Genomic DNA, 11,434 nt, shown 5'->3' with positions numbered 1-11,434 from the left:
TATATATATATATATATATATATATATATATATATATATATATATATTTGAGTATTTGATTTTAAAACTTTCAATTCCAGATTCATTCCCTTCCTTCCTTGTCACCCACCCTTACTGGGAAGATAAGCAGTTCAGTATAGGTTGTACATGTGTGACTAATGCAAAACAATAACATAGTAGATATATTGTAAAAGACTGAGTATATTTCCCTCCCTCCTATCCCACCTCCCACTTGTTCTATTCTCTACTTTGATCCCGTCCCTTTTCAAAAGTGGGTGCTTCCAACTCCCCCCCCCATCCTGGGTTATCCTGATTGTGTTTCCACAAGATTCAATTTTTTTCTTCCTGGCTGCTTGTAATATTCTCTCCTTAATCTGGGAATTCTGGAACCTGGCTATAATATTCCTAGGAATTTTCTTTTTGGGATCTTTTTCAGGAGGTGATCGGTGGATTCTTTCAACCTCTATTCTGCCCTCTGGTACTAAAACATCAGGGCAGTTTTCTTTGAGAACTTCCTGAAGGATCATTTCTAGGTTCTTACTTTGGTCATGGCTTTCAGGTAGTCCAATAATTTTTAAATTATCTCTCCTGGATCTATTTTCCAGGTCAGTGGTTTTTCCCATGAGATATTTCACATTGCCTTCTATTCTTTCATTTGTTTGGATCTGTTTATCAGCATCTTGATTTCTCATAAAGTCATTAGCTTCCATTTGCTCCAATCTAATTCTGAAGTAATGATTCTTCTCATTGAGCTTTTGAGATTCTTTTTCCATCTGGCAAATTCGGCTTTTTAAGGCATTCTTCTCCTCATTGCCTTTTTGAGCCTCCCTTGCCATTTGAGTCAGTCTGTTTTTTTAAGGTATTATTTTCCTCAGTCAGGCTGTTGACTCTTATTTCATAATTTTCTTGCATTGTTCTCATTTCTCTTCCCAATTTTTCCTCCATTTCTCTTATCTACTTCTTAAGGTCCTCTATGGCCTGTAACCAGCTTGTATTTTCCTTTGAAGCTTTTGGTACAGGAGTTCTGACTTCACTGTTTTCCTTCTGTTCCATGCTTTGCTCCTTTTTGTCCCCAAAATAGGAGTGTAATGTTGGAATCTTCTGTCTGCTTTGTTTCCTTTGCCTGCTCATTTTGCCACTCAATTACTTGACTTTTGGGCTTTTTGCCACAGTAGGACTCTGCCACCAGACAGAGGAGCTTTTGTCCCAAACTCTGGGGTTTTCTCAGCTGCCACAGGTATTAGTTGGGGCCCTCTCTGAGGTCTCCAAATGCTCTGGCAAGCTGGACACACACCCCAGGACCTCAACCCTGCACTGCAATCCAGATCCGAGCAAGTAAAAGCAAGAGCGATTATCCCTCAGACTGGTGCTTGGTCCCCCTACACTCTGCAGGCCAGGAGCTGCCATGTGGCCCTGGCTGGCTGTGCTGGCATCTCAGTGGCTTCTCACCCCAGGGGTAAAAGCCATGCACTCCCAGTTATTGGTCCCAAAGTCCAGACTGCACTGGCCTCTCACTTTGTCCTTTCCATCTATGTGTTGATAAATCTGTAATCGGCCACAGTTGCTGCTTATCTGGAGTCCCTCTTGCTGGCCAGGGGCTGGTCAGACCCTCCCTGGGGCTAAAGCCTCGGCATAGGGCTGGGCTCATCTCCCAGAGCACTGAGCTGGATTCCTGCTGGCCTTCTGGGCTGTCCTCAGCGGGAAGTTAGCTTCTCTGTGTCATTTTGTGGGTTCCACAACTCCAAAGTTTGTTTAGAGTCCCCTTTTTACATGGATTGGGGTAGGTGTAAGCTGGAGCCTCGGGAAGGTCATGCTTCTACTCCGCCATCTTGGCTCATCCCCCCACTGTTAATTTTCAAAGGTGAGTTTTCAGATTTGCATTTATTTCCCAAATTTAAATAGGTTAGGTCTGGGATCATAAGTCATGGAAAGTCAGGGTGTTTACCTTCTGATGGACCTTCGAAATAGTTGTCTTGTACTCCTGACTTCTTTCTTTGGAAGTGCTCTTATGCTTATTCCAATCCACTTATTGGCCTTTCCTTGAAAGCCCCTTATCAGATAAGTGAGGTACTTAGGCCCTATGGGGTTTTCAAAGGCCTAATTGATAGAATGTGTCTGATGTATGCATTAGGTCCCCTGCTTGGGGGATCCTAGATTCAGGCCATGGGACATGGCCTTGAGTGTGCCTCTACCTTTGTCATATTTGGTTCTTCCTTATCATTTTCATTATCTTTACTCCATCAAATGGAGGCAGCAGAAAAATCAATTGCAAAAGGTTGGGGTGCCAGACAGCTAAAAGATATTCAGAGCCACACATGCAGTCAGTTTTTCCAGCTCTTTTCCTCTTTGCCCCAGTAAGTCTTTTCTTCTAACCCCTAATGGCATCACATCCTTCTGCACTTCTTATTCCTAGGACTGTAATATCCTGGAAGATTTGAGGAGTCACCCTCTTCTTCACAAATTTCCTCATGTAGCCATCCCTGTTCCTTTTGAAAGGTAAGTCTCTTCATTTTCCTTTAATTTTGGGGGAGAGGGGAGGAGAAATGGATTAAGGTTGCTATTGGGGGTATTGTTTGACCTTGCCTAAGAGCTCCTCCATAATGTAATGGACAGATTCCATTCTTGCACTCCCAAACATGGCAACTTTTCCTTTTTGTTCAAGATTACTTACAAGAACAAAAGCAACAAAACCCACAATAATGTCTTCAATTACAAAAACAGAAACAAATACCGCAAATGTCATTTATGGAGTAGCATGTTATCTTCTCTGATCCAGCAGTCGACTTCTGATTTTGATGCTCTTTGAAGTCCAACTGACAGAAGAATTAAGAGATGCTGAGACATGGAAGGGGACTTTGCCAGGATGACATATCTCATGAGTGGCTTAGGTGGGATTCCTGGTTGGACTTTCCTATCTCCATGTCCAAGTCTCTAAGACTTTTTGCTGTTGACCATCACTTTTTCTTCCTGTAATTCATTTTGTTCTTATTTTTCTTTTTTTCATTTATTATTTATTTAATTTAGACTTTTTTTAGGCAAAAGGCTCTGAATTCTTTTCTTGTCACTTTCCCTCATCCATTGTGATCCCAAGAAATATGATACCAATTATACACGTGAAATCATGCAAAACATATTTCTATATTAGCCATGCTGCAAAAATAAAATAATGAAAAAAAATGTCAATATATTATGATTCAATCTACATTCAGACTCCATCAATCCTTTTTTTCTGGAGGTGGAAAGCATTTTTTATCATAAGTCCTTAAGAATTTCCTTACAAGGTTGCATTAATCAGAATAACTAAATCATTCACATTTGATCCATAGTAGAGCATTGCTGTTACTGTGTACAATATTCTTGTGGTTTTAGATACTTCACTTTGCATTAATTCATTGAAGTCTTTCCAGGTTTTTCAGGAATCATTCTGCTCATCATTTCTCCTTTTTGAAAAAATAACATTTTTTCCTAATTGCATGTAAAAACAATTTTTAACATTAGCTTAAAAAAATTGAATCCCTAATTTTCTTTCTGGCTTCCTCACCTACTTTCCTTTAGGTGGTAGGGAATTTGAAATAGGTCATACATGTGCAGTCATGTAAAACATATTTCCATATTAGTCATGTTGTGAAAGGAAATAGAGACTAAAAAAGCCCCAAGAAAAAAATAAAGTAAAAAATAATATGCTTAGACCTTCATTTAGACTCTATCAGTTTTTTCTCTGGAGGAGGATAGCATTTTTCATCGTGAGTCCTTTGGAATTGTCTAATTGTATTGCTGAGAAAAGCCAAGTCATTCACAATTGATCATCATACAATATTGCTTTTAGTGTATACAATGTTCTCCTGGTTTTGCTCACTTCACTTTGGATCAGTTCATTTAAGTCTTTACAAGTTTTTTCTGAAAGCATCCTATTTTAGAGTTCTTATAGTACGGTACCATTCCATTACAATCATATATCACAACTCATTTAGCCTTCTCCTCAATTTCCAATTCTTTGCCACCATAAAAAGAGCTGCTATAAATATTTTTTTCTACATGTGAATCCTTTTCCTTTTTTAAATCTCTTTTGGGTGCATACCGAATAGTGGTATTGCAGTGTCAAAGGGTATGCATGGTTTCATATCCCTTTGATCAGACTTCCTAATTGTTCGCCAGAATGGATGGAAAAGTTCACAACTCCACCAGCAATGCTTTAGTGTTCCTATTTGCCCATATCTCTTCCAAAATTTGTCATTTTCCTTTTCTGGCCTATTCCCCAATCTGAGAGGTGCAAAGTCGTACCTCAGAGTTGTTTTCATTTGCATTTCTCTAATCAATAGTGATTTAGAGTATTTTTTTTCACCTGACTATAGTTCTCCTTGTCAGTCACTGTTGGGGAGGCTCTGTTAAGGGAGATTGTGCTGGGAGAGGTGTCACTGAGTGCAGGTTTTATATTTCCTGCCATCCCTAAGTACAAGGTCACCTACTACTACCTGTTAGCTAGCACCTACTGCCAATTGGGGAGAAGTTGAGATGCACTGTCCCATGTCCTTTTGCTGATAGGGACATATTGGAATTTTCTTAATCTCATTATGAAAGTTATCAGTAAAACCTGGTTCCATCTCTAGTAACCAGCCTGTCAACATGTTGCTCCTTTGATGTACTTTTAATAAACTCCTTTTAATTGTCTTTTTCCTGAATTTTTGCCTCCTCAATCAGGGCAACTACCCCCCCCCCCAAGTTTTCCTTTTAAGAAATGGAGAACCACCTGGAATTTCTGAGGGTTTTCACTCCTACCTATCATTGTGGGTGTGCCTGCCCCACCCATTGGAACCAGCAATCACTTACTGCCTAATAGCTGGCCCATGCCAGCAATTAGTTAAGCTGTGAAGTGGCAGAGAAGTTAGCTCCCCAAAATTCAGGGCAGAATGTGGAGAAAGATTTCATTCCCAAATTCAAATTTTGATATTTTATGCACCAAGAAGGAAAGGCAAAAGACTCACCATGAAGAGGCAGCTGAGTAGATGGCCTTGCCTGCATTTGCATGGGTATTTTAGTATTTAGGAAGTGGGAGGAGTGAGCCTTCAGGGGACTCCTGGGCAGACTAGTGGTGAAAGCTTGGGAAACATCCTACCAGATATGTCCACAAGCAGAGTAATGAGGATAGGTAAAAACCCATATTTTGATGGGATAAAGGACGGGACCTTAAGTATTGATCTTAATCAGATTGGCATTCTAAATGTGATTAGAAGATCTAAAGGTTAGGCAAACCAGGGATTTTCAGTGCTTTTGAAAGAGACTTTGAAACAGCAATAGTGGGAACTGACTAGTACTAGGAATATCTTTTGGGAAGGCTAAAGTAGAATTTTCAAGGCTTTTGAACATAAAAAAGGCATTCTCTCTCTTGATTTCTGACTGTGGCCCAAAAGAAGAAGAAAAAATTCAGCAAAGCGATTACTTCTCTAGATAGTCTGGGACAATTGGTAAGGGAAGTGTCTGATCAGGATATGAAAGAAACAAGACAGGTGAAGTGGTGAAGTGCTTTAATTTCAGTTTGAAAGAAAGGAGATCAAGTTTAACTAAATTAGGGATAAGAGGAAATGGGTAGAAACCCTGATAGTGGGAATAGAGGGCTTGAAAGTTAAAGGATTGTGGAAAGTTAGAAAGAGAAGTAAGGAAGGTCACACATACACGTCTTGGACTTGCAATAATAATGAGTTCTAAAATTTGGATTCAGGACATTACATTATAAAATCATTGATAATTATATAGAAGAAACAGCAATTGGTTTGTAATAACTGAAATTTCCTGAAGTTTCAGGTGAATAATGGGTTCCTAATTTGGTGTTCTAATAGTTCTATTGTTAATAAGATCAGAATCATAAGAGTTGAGCAGGTATTTCTCCACATGAACTAGTTATTGCAAAAAGCATATTTAAGAGGTTATGCTAAATTGTATTGAGCCTGGTTACTGAAAGATTTGAGTAGAATTCCCTAGGAATCTCTGCAAGTGCCTTTGAACCAGACAAACAAATCCACTGGAAAGAGGCCACTTCAGAGCTTTCATCAGAATGAGACTTATTCCTGAAAGTACAAGGGAAGACATTTCCAGGGACCAGACAACTACATGGGACATCTGGGACTCAATACAAAATGTTGGGAGTGGGTTACAAGGAGAATTGATGTTATTTAACACTAATGATCATTACTGTATTACTTTGGTCTTTTGTTTCATAGCATTTACATTTACTGAATTTTCTTCGGGATCTCGCTAGTGAGCCCTTTAAATGGCTTAAACTGCCTTAGTTTACATATAGAGCTTATTTAACAAAGTTTGTCTCCTTGGGGGATACATGACTTTATGATTAAGTTTATTCAAGTTTATGACACTGATGGAAATGTGGGATTGTGATTTGTAATGCTCATGGCCACACTACACTTGCTTCCTGTTGTAAGTTTAAGTCACCTAGCTTATAGCCACAGATACTTGCTCAGACTAATGTGGCATGAACAACAGGAAGCAGGATGATGCAGGTCAGGATAAAGGAGTGAGATGGAACTGTGGTAGATAGATAGGTAGACAGATAGATGGATAGGTAGATAGAGAGATAGAGATAGACAGACAGAAGGACAGAGAGGGGGAGAGAGAGATAGACAGGTAGATAAATAGGTAGGTAGGTAGGTAGATAAATAGATATACAGAAAGACAGGTAAATAGATAGGTAAGTAGATGGACAGATAGACATAGATAGATAGACAGGTATACAGATAGATAGGTAGATAGGTAGGTAGGTAGACAGACATAGATACATAGATAGACAGGTAGACAGACAGGTATATATATATAGACACAGAGAGATAGGTAGAGAGATAGATATGTATATGTAGTATATATTTATGTATAGTTGGTTAGTGTATCAGCAAGCTCCCCTGCATAACCAGAGTGGCTGCCAACACAGGTTCTTAGATCTGCTTTTCTAAAGGAAAGCAACTCAAAATGGGTTATATCTCACTTTAATCAATCAAGCATATCATTTACCTAGTTCAGGGGGAAAAGTCAACATCCTGAACTTCAGGGTATACAGACAGAAATTACAAGACAGAGAAACATTTCAGCAGACAGGCCACCAGCTGCCCAACCATTACATCTATACCTAGTCAGTTACCAGAGAGGGAAGCATCAACATCTGTATTTTTCAAAGCCGGGGGGCTCTCAACAGCTGCCTAGAGTTTCGTCTGGTCAAATCACACAACACTTCTCAAAGTGAGCCCCCAAAGAAAGCCTCACATGAAGGATTATATAGCCTTCTCCTGGGTCAGAGAATGTAACAACCCTCTTGACCCACTGCCTAATCACAAAGTATCTCCTGAAAAACAAGCTCCAGGTGCACTTAAGCCTATCTAATGGCCTAGGGGCAGGGGAGATCTTAAATTTACATTTCTATTACAGTTAGTTAGTTAGCTAGGTTTGAGCTAACTTTCGTTATTTGACCAGGATATTGGCAAAATACATTTAAAATTGTGTTAAGACCAATTTTGTATGAGATTTTTAGCAGAGAAGAGGACCTGAACCAGAGAACTGCACTGAGTCCACAACCAAACCACAGCACTACATCAGATATTTCCAGAGAAACAGAAGTTTATATGGGATAAGATTCATGAAATGCACAATTCCATTGAAGAGGTTACCCACTAAGAGGATTAGGGTTGTTCTGGAGACCCCAAAATACCAAAATGCTGGGTCCTGTAGAATAAATTCAACTCAAGTCTTCTCAGCCAAAGAAAAGTAAAATTTATTAAATGTTTGCTTGCATTAGACACAGAGTAAGTCTGTGCTAGGTCATTCTTTGGTGCTCTCACTATTCTATGGCATTCTATGGTGCTCTCACACCACATAGTGTGAGATGGGGGTCTTATATACAGAAGGTTGTTGGAGGAATCTAGAGGTGGTCTAGAGGAGGAGTTTGGGGAGGGTCTTCAGGAGGAGTTAATGAGGTCAATGAGTGATTAAGGGTGGGAAGTAGCTGGAGGCTTCACACTATGGTGGACTAAGCCTGTTCCCAGGATGGATAGATATTTTGATAGGTGGGAAGTCTTGTAACGGTGGCTTGGGGTCAGCCACTATGTAAGGCTTATTGCCTTATGCAAATGCCTCATCAAATGGGATGATTGGTCAGGAGTCCAAGGGAGGTTCCCAGAGCCTGTACCTCAAGGACTCAAGGAGAGCTGGAAGGGGCTCCCAGAGCCCATACCTCTTCAGGGGAAAACCCAAATGGATGCCTCAGATATTTTCATTCCATGAGGAATACAAAGAATAGAGAGAGACTATATAATTATAGGGTTCATGAATCAGGGAATAGAGAACTAGAGTAGAGAATAGGTAAGAGAGTGAGAAAAAGTCTCTCAGGAAATGGATCCAAAATAACGAATTTTTTCCAAAAATTAGGAAAAAAAGACTAGTTTAAGGGGAAAAGAGGAAAGGGAAATGGACTTGACTGGCAGAGGGAAAAGATCGAAGAATTAAATAATTAGATAAAACAGGAAAGAAAATGGATTTTATAAGCAAAAATACAAAAGGAAAGTGGTAATAAATGGGAGGGGGGAAAGATTGCCAGTGGGGAGAGAGTCACCTTAAAAAAGATTAAATTAAAGTAACTGAAGAGACATAGGACTATATTTATAGCAGAAGTGGGGGGAACATCTTAACTTGAAAATGGAAGAAAATATAAATCTAACTTTCATAGCTTTAAATGTGAATGGATTAAACAATACAAAAACTAAAAAAAGGACAGATTGGATAAGAAAACAAAACCCTACCATATGTGGCTTACAAAAAACATGGTTAAAAGACAAAGACATACACAAAGTGAAACTGAATGGTATGGGAAAAATGTACCATGCATCATGTGAACCCCAAAAAGCAAACATGTAATCGCTATCTGACAGATCTAAAACAGACATTCAAAATTTAAAAGAGATAAAGAAGTTATGTTGAAAGGAGCCATGTACCACAAACTAATATCAGTAATAAAATTGTATATTTTAGATACCTTAGCATACAAATTCATAAAACAAATATTAACTGAACTACAAGAACACATAGATGGGTAACACAGTAGTGACAGGATACTTCAATATCCCTCTCTCAATTATGGATAACTCTAATAGAATGATAAAGAACATGGAAAATACAGAATGGAAAAATTGCTACAGATTTTAGAATAAAAAGGCTTCTAAAATGAAACTATAAAGTTTATACATATTTCTCAGCACCTCTTAGTATTTTTAGAAAAAACCTGACCATGTATCAGGGCACAGAAATATTGGAAAGAAATGGAAAAAGCAGAAATAGCAAATATATCCTTCACAGAATTTGCATAATGTAATAAAAATAGTCATAACAAACACAGAGACCCAAATGAAGACTTAACAGTGAAATCCTAAATAATGTGTGGGTCAAAGAACAAATCATAGAAACAATATAGTATATGAAAGTAAAAATTCTGAGTTAGCATCTGCTTGGGCCCCCCATCTCCATGACAGTACTGTAAGGACAGGGAACCTAAGAAGAAGGGTTAGTTATACTTTGATGATGGCTTCCTTTCTCATGTTCAGAAATGAGGGATAAATTAAGTATTAAAATATTAGTTGTTTCAGTTATCTGTTCTGACACCCTTTGGAATAATTTTCTCTGTGTGTCTGTGTGAGTGTGTAACTGTCTCTTTTTCTTTATCTCTGTCAAAGTAAAGTACAAAAACAGTTACAGCTTTGAAGCAGCTTAAAATCTAATAGTGGAGACAACATGTAATTAAATAAGTATATGAATAATACATAGGAAATAAAGGAAAAGAGAAGGCTCAGTTAGATGCAAAGAGCAGGAATCTTTAGAAGGTGAGAACTGATCTGAGCCTTGAAGAAAGCCAGGAATGTAAAGATGCAGAATTTTTAAGGACATCCCCAGGCATTTTGATAGCATATATGTTATTTGCCATAATGTTAAAAACAAGCATCTTTTCTATCTCTTTATAAGATACAACTATGTGTCACAAAAAAATTATCCCTTAGCTAGGAGAAGACAATCTAGAGGAAAAAAAGAATAGGACAATATTCCTAATAAACATGGACATTAAATTGTTAAATAAAATATTAGTAAGTAGGTTACAACAACATATTTAAAAGATTATGATGACAAGGTTGGGTTTATGCCACAAATGTACATTTAGTTCAATATCAGGAATACTATGATAAATCATGTTAATAATACAAATAATAAAATTCATATGACTGTGTCAATAGATGCCAAAAATTTTTTGACAAAATTCAACATTCATTTTTATTAAATGCTGTAGAAAGCAGAGTAATCAATTGAATTTTCTTTAATGTAGTCAACAATATCCATCTAAATCCAAGAGTAAAAGTTATACATAGTAAAAAAGTGTTATAGACCTTTCCAAAAAATTATGTCTAAACTAAGGATGGCCATCATTATCATTACTATTTAACGTAGTGCTAGAAAAGCTAGTTCTTGCAATAATACAAGAAATAAAAATAAAGAGAATAAGCATAGGTTAAGAAAAAAGAAAAGAATCATTTTTGTAGATGATATGATTTGCTGAAAAATTCTAAAGAAACAAACAAAAGATTAACTATAACTAATTAACTATTAACAAATTTAGCAGATATATGCAAAAATAAATAAATTCCCCTAAGTCATCACCATCCCCATATGTCACCAACAAAACCCAGTAGGAAGAGAAATTGCATTCACAATAATTCCAGGATGTATAAAATATTTGGGAATGTAACTTTCAAGATACAATCAGGAACTCTGAATCCAAGTATAAAATCCTCTTTGCAGACATAAGGAGAAATGTTAATTGCTAAGGAGTAGGGTGATCCAGTAGAATAAAAAGGGTAATATTACCTAAATTAAATTTATTTATTCAGTGCTAAACCAAACGACTAAAATATTGTAGAGAGCAAGAAAAATAATAACCAATTTCATGTGAAGGAACAAAAGGTCAAAAATCTCATGGAAAATAATGTGGCAAGGATGGGGGTCTATTAGTAGTGTACTACAAAATAGGAATCATTAAAATGGTAGTGCTTAAGCAATCTAGATGTTGGTCAGTGAAACAGATCAGATATTTATTATACAGCAGAAAACAAAATCACAGTAGTACTTTAGTGATTGATAAACCTAAAGCCTGGAGTTACTGGAGGAAGGACTCATTATTAAAATATTTTGATTTTATTTTTAATTTATGAAATAAAAAATATTTCCATAACATAGTACAATAAAAAAGATGATTGTACATAAAATTGCATATTTACTATGTACAACTTGCTCTTCCTTTTGAATATACAACAAAATTATCATGTAATTTCTTTTCTTTTTTCCCTTCCCTCCCCACCTCCCATTAGACACAAGTAGGTGTGTGTGTGTATGTGTGTGT

The 11,434-nt window shown here is 37.3% G+C and overlaps 1 pseudogene; it reads left to right on the top strand.

Moving 5' to 3' along the window:
• Positions 1-4,896, top strand: part of LOC138176418 (E3 ubiquitin-protein ligase DTX3L pseudogene) — a 49,871-nt pseudogene extending 44,975 nt beyond the window's left edge.
• The last annotated feature ends 6,538 nt before the right edge of the window (positions 4,897-11,434 follow it).

This window comes from Petaurus breviceps, unplaced genomic scaffold, assembly GCF_028583685.1.
Source record: "Petaurus breviceps papuanus isolate PSGF00001 unplaced genomic scaffold, PetGlider_PUasm1.0 88903, whole genome shotgun sequence".
Classification (NCBI taxonomy): Eukaryota; Metazoa; Chordata; class Mammalia; order Diprotodontia; family Petauridae; genus Petaurus; species Petaurus breviceps.
This window is presented reverse-complemented; position numbering and strand designations above follow the sequence as displayed.